The sequence below is a fragment of the Nestor notabilis genome, unplaced genomic scaffold (genome assembly GCF_000696875.1).
Source record: "Nestor notabilis isolate BGI_N333 unplaced genomic scaffold, ASM69687v1 scaffold1985, whole genome shotgun sequence".
Lineage (NCBI taxonomy): Eukaryota > Metazoa > Chordata > Aves > Psittaciformes > Psittacidae > Nestor > Nestor notabilis.
In genome coordinates this window covers 63,008-73,779 of record NW_009927676.1, presented here as the reverse complement: position 1 = coordinate 73,779, position 10,772 = coordinate 63,008, and positions in this window count along the sequence as shown.

The window sequence follows — 10,772 nt, the reverse complement described above, 5'->3', positions numbered from 1 at the left end:
GAAAGGAGGCATCATGCCTGCTAATGGTAGAATCCAGCTAGCGTAGGAAGTCTTTTAAATTAAAAGAGGTTCACGTTCTTTCCAGCCTTCTTCTCAAATTTGAGAATTTTGGGGCTGGAACATAATGCATATTTTTCCTGCTCTACTCCTACCCTCAAGAAAGAAGGAAGAGGGAAATGAGAAAACAGCATTCTAGAGAAGACACGAGAAGACATTTATCCTCCCAGCTTTGTCTCAGTGCTGCTTTTTCAGTGTGGAAAAGTAGTGACTGAGTGTTGCTGCAATGTTACATCTGTGCAATTTATCAAAGCTTATGGGATTTTTACTTGGGTTACAGAAGGCTCATTAGTCGTCAAGTCAATTGAACATAGGTCATAATTATTACACTATTAAAGCATTCTTGAAAAAGATAAATAAGTGCTCAGGCTGTAAGATCTGTTGGAATAAAAGTATTTTAATAAAAATGTCAGTATTTTAACATTTCTCAAGTTGTACAAAACAAATGTGAACATGACTTCCAAATAAATGACAGTACTACAATGATGATAAAAGTTCAGTGATAAAGGGATACTGCTGCCTAATTTGTTGCAACATAAGCCAGTGCAGTTGGGAAGGAAGGGGGGCTGTATTTCTGTCGGTTTCACTAGGACTGTCCTTAGTGAGGACGTGAAGAGTTTGCATCCAGGAGAGAACTGCTGTGTGACTCAACTGCATACTTTCAGTAGTCTTTAAGTTGTAGTTCCAGTAGTAGGTTATGATTTCCTACTAATGACTTACTCCAGAGAATACACCTTCCCATCAGTTCTTTGGACTTGCCACATGTACCTTTTCTGCCAGCCATTCTTCTGCATTCAAACACCGTGGTAATGTCCGCTACCAGCAGGGTAATGTTCAGAGAAGCAAAGAGTAATTTACGGAATTCTCCGTCATCGCTGTAGAGCTGAGGTTGGTGATATACTCATGCTTCCCCTTCTCCCCGCGTGCTTTTTTTCTCTGACTACGATGTTGTATAGTTTACATCTCTCTATTTTTATCGTTTGGCAGACAGGCATTGTCCAAGAGTATGAGAATGTGTCTCATAATGTGCAAGGCAGCTGCAGCATGTCACATTTGCACTTTCTAAACATCAACACAGAATTTCCCTTGCTGGATAGAAATTTGCATGCAGACTGAAGGCATTAAAATACTGTGTCTTTGGGAAATCTTGGTGGAACTTGATCCATTTGTTGCTTACAGAATTGTGGTCATGAAAGAGAGAAAATGTTGTTTCCAAAATTTAGTTGTTCCAACTAATGGAAATCTAGAAATTTCTTTTTAAGCAGTTTTTCGTTCTGGATGTTGGTGAAGGAGATTGTATAGCATATTCCCCTTCCATTTGAAGTTCTGGGCCCTTGTCTTATCAGCTGCTGTTTGCAGAGCCTTTCATATTTTCTATGGAAATTGCTTATTTGCACATGATTTTGGATGTTGTTATTAGATTAATTATCCTTTTCTCAAAATTACGAACTACAGTATGTGTCTGGATGTGCCATCAGGTAGGTAATATGCAGAACTTAGGCCAAGATTTTGATGATACCGAGTGATGAGCCTGCTTTTTATTTGCTTTGTTGGATCAGCTGAGATCAGTCATGGTATAACATCACGTAGAATTTGAGTTGTGTGGTTTTAAGGATCATCTCTGCATTCTCTAGATTAGGTGCCTACCAAGAGGTCCTTTGGCAGATGTTGTTGCAGAAGGTATTAACTGCCCCTAGCTACTTACCAGAAGCTACCAACCTTATAACAGGTGGAAGTGTACCACAGTAATGCAGCCAATCACATACTGTAGTTTAAAACATGGATTCAGTTTGCTGGAGCATCTGGGTGCAAGTTTACTTTCTCTTACAATTTTCCTGTGAAAGCAGCAGAGCGGCAAGGTAGACAGGTAGAACAGCCCTAACCAGCCCCAGCAAGGTCTGTTAAAATGGGGATGTAAAAGCCCTTCATAGGTGAAGCAAATTAACAAGGCTGCTTGCACCTCAAAATACCTCTTCAGTTCCTGGAAGAGAAGACTTCCTGGGAAGGCTTTCTCTCACAGGCTGCTGAATCCTTGGCTTTTTGGCTTTGCCAGGTGTATCCATTGTGAATTTAGAGAGACTTCCATACTTCTGCAGAATTGGATTTGGTCTTAGCCTGGTTCTTCACAGAGAAGTTTTTAATTTCATAAAGCTGGATGTTGGTGTTCAGGAGAACAGGAAGATAAAAAGGAAGAACAAGAGCAGAGCAGATACATTTCTTAGTGCAGGGTGATGTGAAGGGCAGCATTGGCAAAGCTTGTTCAGTGACGCTGTGCTTCCCTTATATTGCAGAAATGAAGAAACCTCAATAGCTATTGAACACTTTTTATGAGCAGTAAATACTCTGCAGAAAGAAAAGCAATGTCTGCAGGGCTTTATAAAGGTTCCTGTAACAGCATCTAACTTAGTGGTTTTTTCGACATAACCTGTTATGACCTAGCTGACTGGCCTTCATTCACTTTGCTGGGATTTATACAGACCAGGAGGAGTGAAATCAGCAATTGCAGGAGGGAAATTAAAGAAACCAGCTCTTACTCGCCTCCCCACCCCAAGTCTTTCTTTAGGTTCAAAGCCAAGATTTAAAGCCAATTTTTAATGGCTTTTTTTTTCCCCCTGTTGATTGGCTACTCCCCAAGTCACATAATTTTCAGTGACTCTGTTGAGAGTACAGTGCCTGACATTATAAGGGGTAATAAGTTGGAATCTGGAAAGAGTCCTCCATATATTATTTGTATGAAGTAAGCAGGCTTGGAAGGCAATGCAGCAGAGAAACACCAGGATTTTAGAAAGAGTGACAATTACTATTGTTTCTATAGCTACTCTATATTTTTTTTTAAGGAAGAGTGAGAATGAAGATGAAAGGAGTTGGAAGGGTACAGCTGAGATGCCTTTTGCTCTGCGGCTTTTAGCAGAAGAGGCAGGCTTTGGCCCTGGGAAGCTGCTCAGTGGCACAGAAGAAAAAAACAACATGGAAAGCTGAATAATTGCCATGTCTTTGTGGACACTCAGCTCCTTTGAGGGGAAGGAAACACAGATCCTCCACCAGCTTTTCCAGTGTCAAAGAGCCTTGAACCTCACTTTCCCCTTCTCACTTGTGCTGTGGCTGCAGCAGCTTGCGCGTGGAAGGTGCAGATCAACAGCGTAGGTCTTATGGGAGACGTGGGATAAGGAAGGTATTTGTCTTTGTCCTGTAAATACTCAGGCTTTTGTTCTTCCCTCTCCAGCTTTGCAGCAGCAGTTTAATACCAAATTGTTTGCATAGTTGCACTGTATGGAACAGTGCTGGCATGCAGAGCTGTATGATGAGACATTATACAAGATTAATTTAATTTTGAAAAGAAGTCCATGTTTTGTTCAGCTCCATTTTGGGAAGCAAGGATCACCGCTGATTAAATGTATCTGGGGTAACTGCTGATGACAAAGAAATTATACTGGGGTAGAAATTTGAAAGTGGTTTAGTGAAAACAGTTATTGGAGCAAAGAGGTTAGGAAGAAGATGAAACATTAAAAGCTATTTTAAAATGATGATATGTTCTAGCTACAATAGTAAGGTCTCAACCATTTAGGACCAGGAGGTGAAAGCAACCCCCTCCCTTTAGACTGGAATGGGTATGTAGCGTGCCTAAACTTTTCTTCCAGAAAGTCTTGATTTTCCTAATTCTGTGCTATCTAACCTTCTGGTGGGTAGAATTTGTGGTTATGCGTAATCCTAACCAAATAGCAGGAGTGCACTACACTGCTGGTCTGGTTATATGTCTAACTGCCCTTTTCCTTCAGTAGCATTTCATTGTCTCTTCGGGGTTGAACTTGTAAATATGCACAACCCGAGTCTGCTACCAGTGATGATGACAGCAGAAATTTAGTACATCTCACTTAGAATTTCAAAGAGGAGAATTTGGCTGTTGGATTTCAGAAAACTTTCTACACGTTTATAATACATTTGAAAATTTCAACTGTGCTGAAGGCAATTTTTCTTTTAAATGCATATCCTGATTTCCCAGGGCTCTTTTCATGCCCTACACTTCCTACTGTTAAGAAGATCCCAGACTGCATAGAGCTGACGCACTCCTGCTCTGTAGGGTAAGCAGATCCCAGGAGTGCACATAGGCCTGGGATGGTCCCACCACCATTTGCGGGTAGCTCCTCCATCAGAGCATGGCTCTCACTCCCAGAGCAGAGAGGTCTCAGAGCAGGTAGCTCACCTGAGATTAATCCTGCACCACCGGTTTAAGAGCTGCTGTGAGAGCACACATCCAGGAGCCTGTTAATCTTAAATTGGCGTAATGGCCATGGAGAATTCCTGTTGATACTCTCATTTACTCAGATTGAGCACAGGAGACAGCAACCTGATGTTAATTTACTTGTGTTTCTTTGTTTAACAAACAAAACATTTGTTTTATGTTCAAATATATGTGTAGGATTTTAATCTAGATGTATTCAAAAGACAACAAATAAAAATTATGCTTTGTGGGCATCTCGCTAGTGTTGAAAAACAGAAGGCTAATGTCTGCAGTAAGTAGCACCATCTAAAGCAGTACCTAACTGCGTTAGATCTCGTAAATCCTTTATACTTAAAGGAAAAGAAATTCTGCTTGCTCTAACATGAAATGTAAAACTTTCTACCTCAAGCAACAAACCCATCTGTCAAAGCTAGTCTGTAAAGCAGAGCCCCGCTGGATGATCTGAAGGGCAGAAAACAGCTGTGATGTATTACAGGCTTGCATTTGTTAGCAAATAGTCTTTGGGTAATATTTATCAGTGTGCGTGGTCTTCCTTTAAGAAAACCAAAATGAGTTGCCTGTGAGAAGTTTAGCCCCAAAGAACAAGTTTGAAAAGGCAGAAGGAAATGGAGACCTGCCAAGCTTGTTGGCTGGAGTCATGGACAAGAGCAAGGCCTGTCTGAACTGCCACTCAGTTTTTATTCTGCGAGTTTGCAGGGTTGGTGATTAGAGTGGCTTTCGCCCAATTATGCTGTGATTATTCCGCTGCACTGTAATTGACTGGGGAGATATGCTAATACCTGTCATTTGGGATGATAAAAGATGAGCGGAGGACGCAATGCATTATTTAGCTGGCTGTGTGATAGATGAGGGATGCGCAGAGTGCTTTAATTGCTGAGAAGAGAGGTTAAGCTGAACGAACGGATGAATTAGAAATGAGGTTTTTTATGGCTTGTGGAAAAGTGAAATAAAGGGAAATGTGCTTTAAAACTGTAGCAGCAGATAGAAGCAAACATAACAAGACGAGGTCTTTTAGGCAGCTTACTCTCTTAATTTAAATATATAAGACAACACATGGTTTAGTGCTCAGTAAATAACAATAATGGTAAGAAATGCTTGGTGAGTTCATATCCTTGCCCAAAAAATCATTGTAAAAGAAACTGGTTTTATTCGAGGTGATATTTGGTGATTTGGAACCTTTTCAATTTCTGCTGCAGGTCAGACCTTTAAAGCCTCATTTCTAAGGGCTGTGGTACCACTGCTGAATAGTGTGTTTTGTGTGCATAGGTCAGATACAGATTTACATAAGTAATATCGCACACATATATACATATATATACACACACACGCAAAATCTCTCGAGTATACGTGTTATACAGTTAATAAGTGCACAGAGAGAGAAGTGAGATAAAATGAATATTCATAGCGGTTGGAGGAGTGTAGCGATACAATTAGCAAGAGTATACAAATAACTCACAAGTGACAAAGCTCTTACCCTTTGGGTGGGAAGGTCATTAGAAACTGTATCTTCTTTTTAAAAAGATTACCCAGTGAAAAACAATGGAGATGACTAGTAATTTCCCCGTTGTGTCCTTTGCATTTCCACAAGCCTTTGGTTTAGAAAAACATTTGGTCTCTTCCATGAAGGCATGTGTGGGATAGGTTTTTGGGAAGGACTTCCAGTTTGCAGTTAGGAAAATAAGGTATCTGTAATGTGACGGAATCTTTATTAAATGAAGGAAATGATCTCCAGTGTGGTTGACATCCCCAAACCTGTCTGACTGCTGGAGGGATGCTGCTTATCCATTGCAGTCTGGGTTTTTTCCCAGAAGATGCTGGCTCTCGAGCCATTATTATTGAATGATAATGGATTTGTCTAGAATAGCCTGCCTCGTGAGCTGGATGCCAGCTTGAGATGGATGCGGTGCTCTGCTGCTGAAGTAGAATCTGCAGGGCCCAACCACTCCCCCACATGTAATTGTCACCTTGTTCTTTCTGCCGTGCACCAAAATTTCTTTATGGCTGCTTTTCATCATCTTAGTTGGGGATTGGCAACTTCTTTTACAGTTGTGCAGCCCATTGTTAACTTAATTTTTTTTTCCTAAGTTATTTTTGAAATGGCAGTTTATAAGGCAGTTTGCTGCTTTTATGGAGCGATTTATATTGCTATGTGCTGGTTAATATAGTTTTTGTAAAATGACCGCTTGGATTTCGCAATGTGAGTGCTTCTGGTTGCACCTTGGCTTCTTTCCATTAGTTGAATGGATGCAGCTCTTAGAAAAGCTGTGCATCTCTGAAGAAAGAAGCAGTAAAATACTGTAATGTTATTGTTTTATGGAGTGTTATATAGAAAAATCTAACTTTTAAAAATCCCTTATTAACCATTTTTAAAATTGATATAGAAGAAAGTTTATTCTACATGACTTAATTTGTAGTAACATATTTAATGTAAAAAAAGTGCATTTTCCCACCCAGAGAGAGATCCAAGCAGTTTTGCTTCTTGAGGTGGGATACCCCAGATGACAGCTGGTGTTAGGGAGCATGGCCAATGCTTGGCACACTGCTTGGGTATTTAACAACATCCAGCCAGAGCTAGTGGGATATAACACTGTAATAGCCTGGTCTAATGCAGTGTAAGCTGTGATTCTAATCCAGCAGCACATAGACGAGGAGAGAGAGGTTATGGAAAGGGGCAGGGGAGCTGCCAGCTCACTGTGGGTCCCGGGTGGGAGCGTGTCTTTCCGGCAGGCACGCAGAAGCAGCAGGGTGGACCTGCACGTGGTGTCTGCTTGGGATCCAGTAACTTCTGACATGACGAATACCATTTTTCTGTCTAAATCCTTCTGCTGGGTTCGTGATTTGTGGCCTTTCACAGTTTTTTCTCACTCCCGGGTTTGTGATGGACCCTTGCAATTAAGAAGGGAATGAGGCCCAGCCCTGCTTGTTTGCAGATAGCGTTAGCACCCTGGGAAATGGTCTTATCCAACTGTGTGTTTGCAGTCAGCTATTCATCTGCTTCTGTGTAAGTTTGTGTAAATACAATGGGGACAAGGCTACTAACTTTTTTCAGTCTTTTCTAGTCCAGATTCCCTGCAAAGTACTATCTTCACTATTATGCCATATACAAAGCATCTGATGACTTTCAGCATGTTGTAACTATGAAATCAGCATGCAGCTTAGAGGATTTTCATACTCCTTGAATAATAAATTTTAACTTCCCTAGGAAAATAAAAATCACTTATGATACAATAGCAAATACTGCTGAGAGCAAGCCATTTTTTCAGTACCCTACTTCACCACTTAAAAGATTTGTCATCCTTATATGTATTGGGTATATATGTGTGTGTGTGTATATTTACATAAACATGTGAATATGTGTAAATAAGTGTGTAACATGTAAAATGTGTTACATGGACACAGACTCCATGGAGTTAATTTCTGTATTGTATCGTGATGCAAATGCCTATCTATCAGAGAATGTTGACTTATTCTGCTGAGCCCTAAGGGGTACCTACAACAGGCATAGATGGGAAGACTAACTTAAAACAAACCCCAGTATACCTGAACTAAACACCTTGTTTATGGTCAGCAGAAATGAACTATAGGAAGGAGCAGAGTGTTAGTTCATAATAGTCAATCTTTGTTATTTTTTGTTTAATACATTATTAGGTTGGAAAATACTAGTCTTTGATTACTGCTTGGCTTAGTGCTCTTTCTCTACATGTAAGTATCTACAATTTAGATTCCGGGGCAAAAATAACTTACTTTGTTACTGATAAAAGATAAAACCTATTTGACTGACATTGTTGGAAATAAGCGATAAGAAACTTCAGCAGATGTATCAATCAAAACAGCAGTTTTATTTCTTGTATTACGGGCTCCTGAGGCTTTGCTGCACCACGTGAGAGGTAATTTCTTACCGTAGGCTTTTCTTACTGTGCAGTTGATGTAGTTCTGGAGTGGGTGGTGAAAACTGTACATTTTATTTTGTTTTCAGTGTTTCAGTCATAAGGTTTTGATGATCTCAGCTTGTTCCTTCAGTAGTTATGTCTGGGTATGATCTAAGGAATCTTGGAAACCCACTAAGGTAATAGGAAACTGAGGTCAGGAGTGAACAGAGTAATTTTTAGACTTAAAAACACTGGGGGCAGGAGGGGGGCAAAACTGCTTTTATAATGCTTTATGAAAGCAAACCAACAACAAGTCTTCAGAAATTCAAAGCATTCTTTCTTTTTCATAGTTTTCCATCAGGGCTCTATATACATTTTGCAGTGCTGCTGTAGGCTCCATTTGTGAAGTGCCTTCCGGATTATGTGAGTGATGCTTGTGGTGGTTTTTGATCCCTAGATCAATCCTCCTGATGGGAGTTTATTGAAGCCTCCAGTGGGTGAAACATGGGACAAGGCAGCGGAAGCTCCTTTGATAGTGCCTGGGTAGCTCGTTAAAAGAGGTAGCAGTGTCATCCAAAAGAAGCTATTTGGGAACCACAGAGTGTGGTGCTGGGGAGAGCGCTTTCCTTGACTCATTTGGCAGGAACATGGACCTAGTAGAGATTTTTATTCAGAAAGAAGGGAATTCCTCCCTCACCCTATTTCCCTCCCTCTCCCTTCCCCCGCCAAATGATTTTAAACAGCATTGGCCCAGAGCCCTCCAACTTTGAATTTCAAATTATTCAGCTATATAAAAATGAATAGGCACTGCTATGTCTAAAGCCAGGCACATGGTTCCAGGGCTTTATTTGGACAGAAACCTCTGTGTCCGTGTAACTTCATGTAAATATGCGTGCACACACACACATACACAATATACACACAATAACAGTTTTCTTATCCCCAGTGGAAAAAGGCTTTTTCTGTTTCCTGAAAGAAGAATGTAATATAAAGTGTAAGAGGCTAAGCCCAAGGTCTGTGATAGAGATGTTATTCTGAATTTATAAGAACAACTGTAAGTTAGAAAGAAATGTATTAGGAGAGTAAAGAAAAAACCAAAGCAAACTGAACAAACATTTGTTTCTAGCTGACAGTACCATGTAAAGATTTGGAATTTAGAGGTCAGTGTAGAATCTTTCTATCCAGTGAGAGAGCAAAATTGTGAGTGGCTTTGCATCGTACTTTTTAAAGAAAGGTATTTGTTATTCTCTGTTAAACATATTTCAAAGGTTACTAAGTGATTTGGTATTTATCAAATAACACCCATGAACAGTAGTTGCTGAGTCATGGTACGAAGTTAGCATTTTGGTGAGAGATTGAAGGGGACTATGACCAGCATTATGTTTTCAGCTTCAAAAAAAGATAGTCCAGCAATTCTAAGCAGATGGGCTGGGGAGCAGAAAATGCTGCTGTTTGTAGGGCTGAAATTTTGAGTTCTCATTTATTTTAAATGTTCCAAAGGTTATAAAACACTTTCTAGGAGTCTAAATGAGATGTAATGAATTTGATTTTAGGGGGAAGGGAATTAATTTCTGTGGTTGTTGCTTAATCAACATCTACTCTGCCACTTCACATCAGCTTCTGTCCTTACCAAGTGAATTAGTTCTTTGGGCAGCACGTTAAGAGGAAGTGTATTGTTCTTGGCAGGGCACTTGAATTTCTAATTACCAGATTCCTGCCTTAATTGCAATTACCTGGACACCCAGGCAGGGTGAACTTTTGGAAAAGAATGTAATTAGTGCAGAAGAAACCTTGCTGCCAACTGCTTGTCTGGATATCTACACTGAGCAGAACCTTGATAAGTTCAGATCTCTACAGACAAGCTATCAATCCATTGAGATGCTGACCAAATGTCGTGCAAGTTGGTTGCAGTGTGTGTGGTTATTGTATGGTCTTAGAACCAGGGTGAAGTTAAACACAACAACTGTTGGCTTTTCTGTTCCCACCTGAATTTAGGGAGCCAAAGGGACTGCTCTGAGAGAAGTATCTTTGTTTTTTTGTAGGTGCTCACCAATAAGCAGCTTATCAGATGCAGAATTTGTGTAAATAAATGGCAATAGTAAGTTGTGGTCTGTGTAAGATAAATGAGGTGCACAAAGTAATTTAATTGAAGTAAAAATAAACAATTTAGATCATTTCTTTCCAATAATGTTTTTAGTGAGTTGTTCTTTACATACAACTACAAAGGTGAAGTGTTGCCAGCCCAGAAGAAATCATGCAAAACCACACTTTTGAGCTGAGGTGGACCATAGTGAGGGTAGCTGTGAATACAGGTTGTAATATATCCTGATTATAAGCTGAAATCACTTGGCTTACGGGCCTCCAGAAAGGTTTGCTGCGTCAGGCTTTTATTGTCAGTTCCCTTGTGTTGACTTACAGGAAAATTAAATGTGATTGATGAAAAATAAGGGAAAAGAAATTAAAGAATTACTGCATTTAAAAGAATTACTGAAAAACTTCTTTCTGTAATTGCAACCTTTTAGTAATTCAGCTTTCAAAGAATGTTGCTGATGAGGAAATTGAAAAACTTCTGTGTTAAAACATTTTTTCTACTGGGGCTTGAGTGC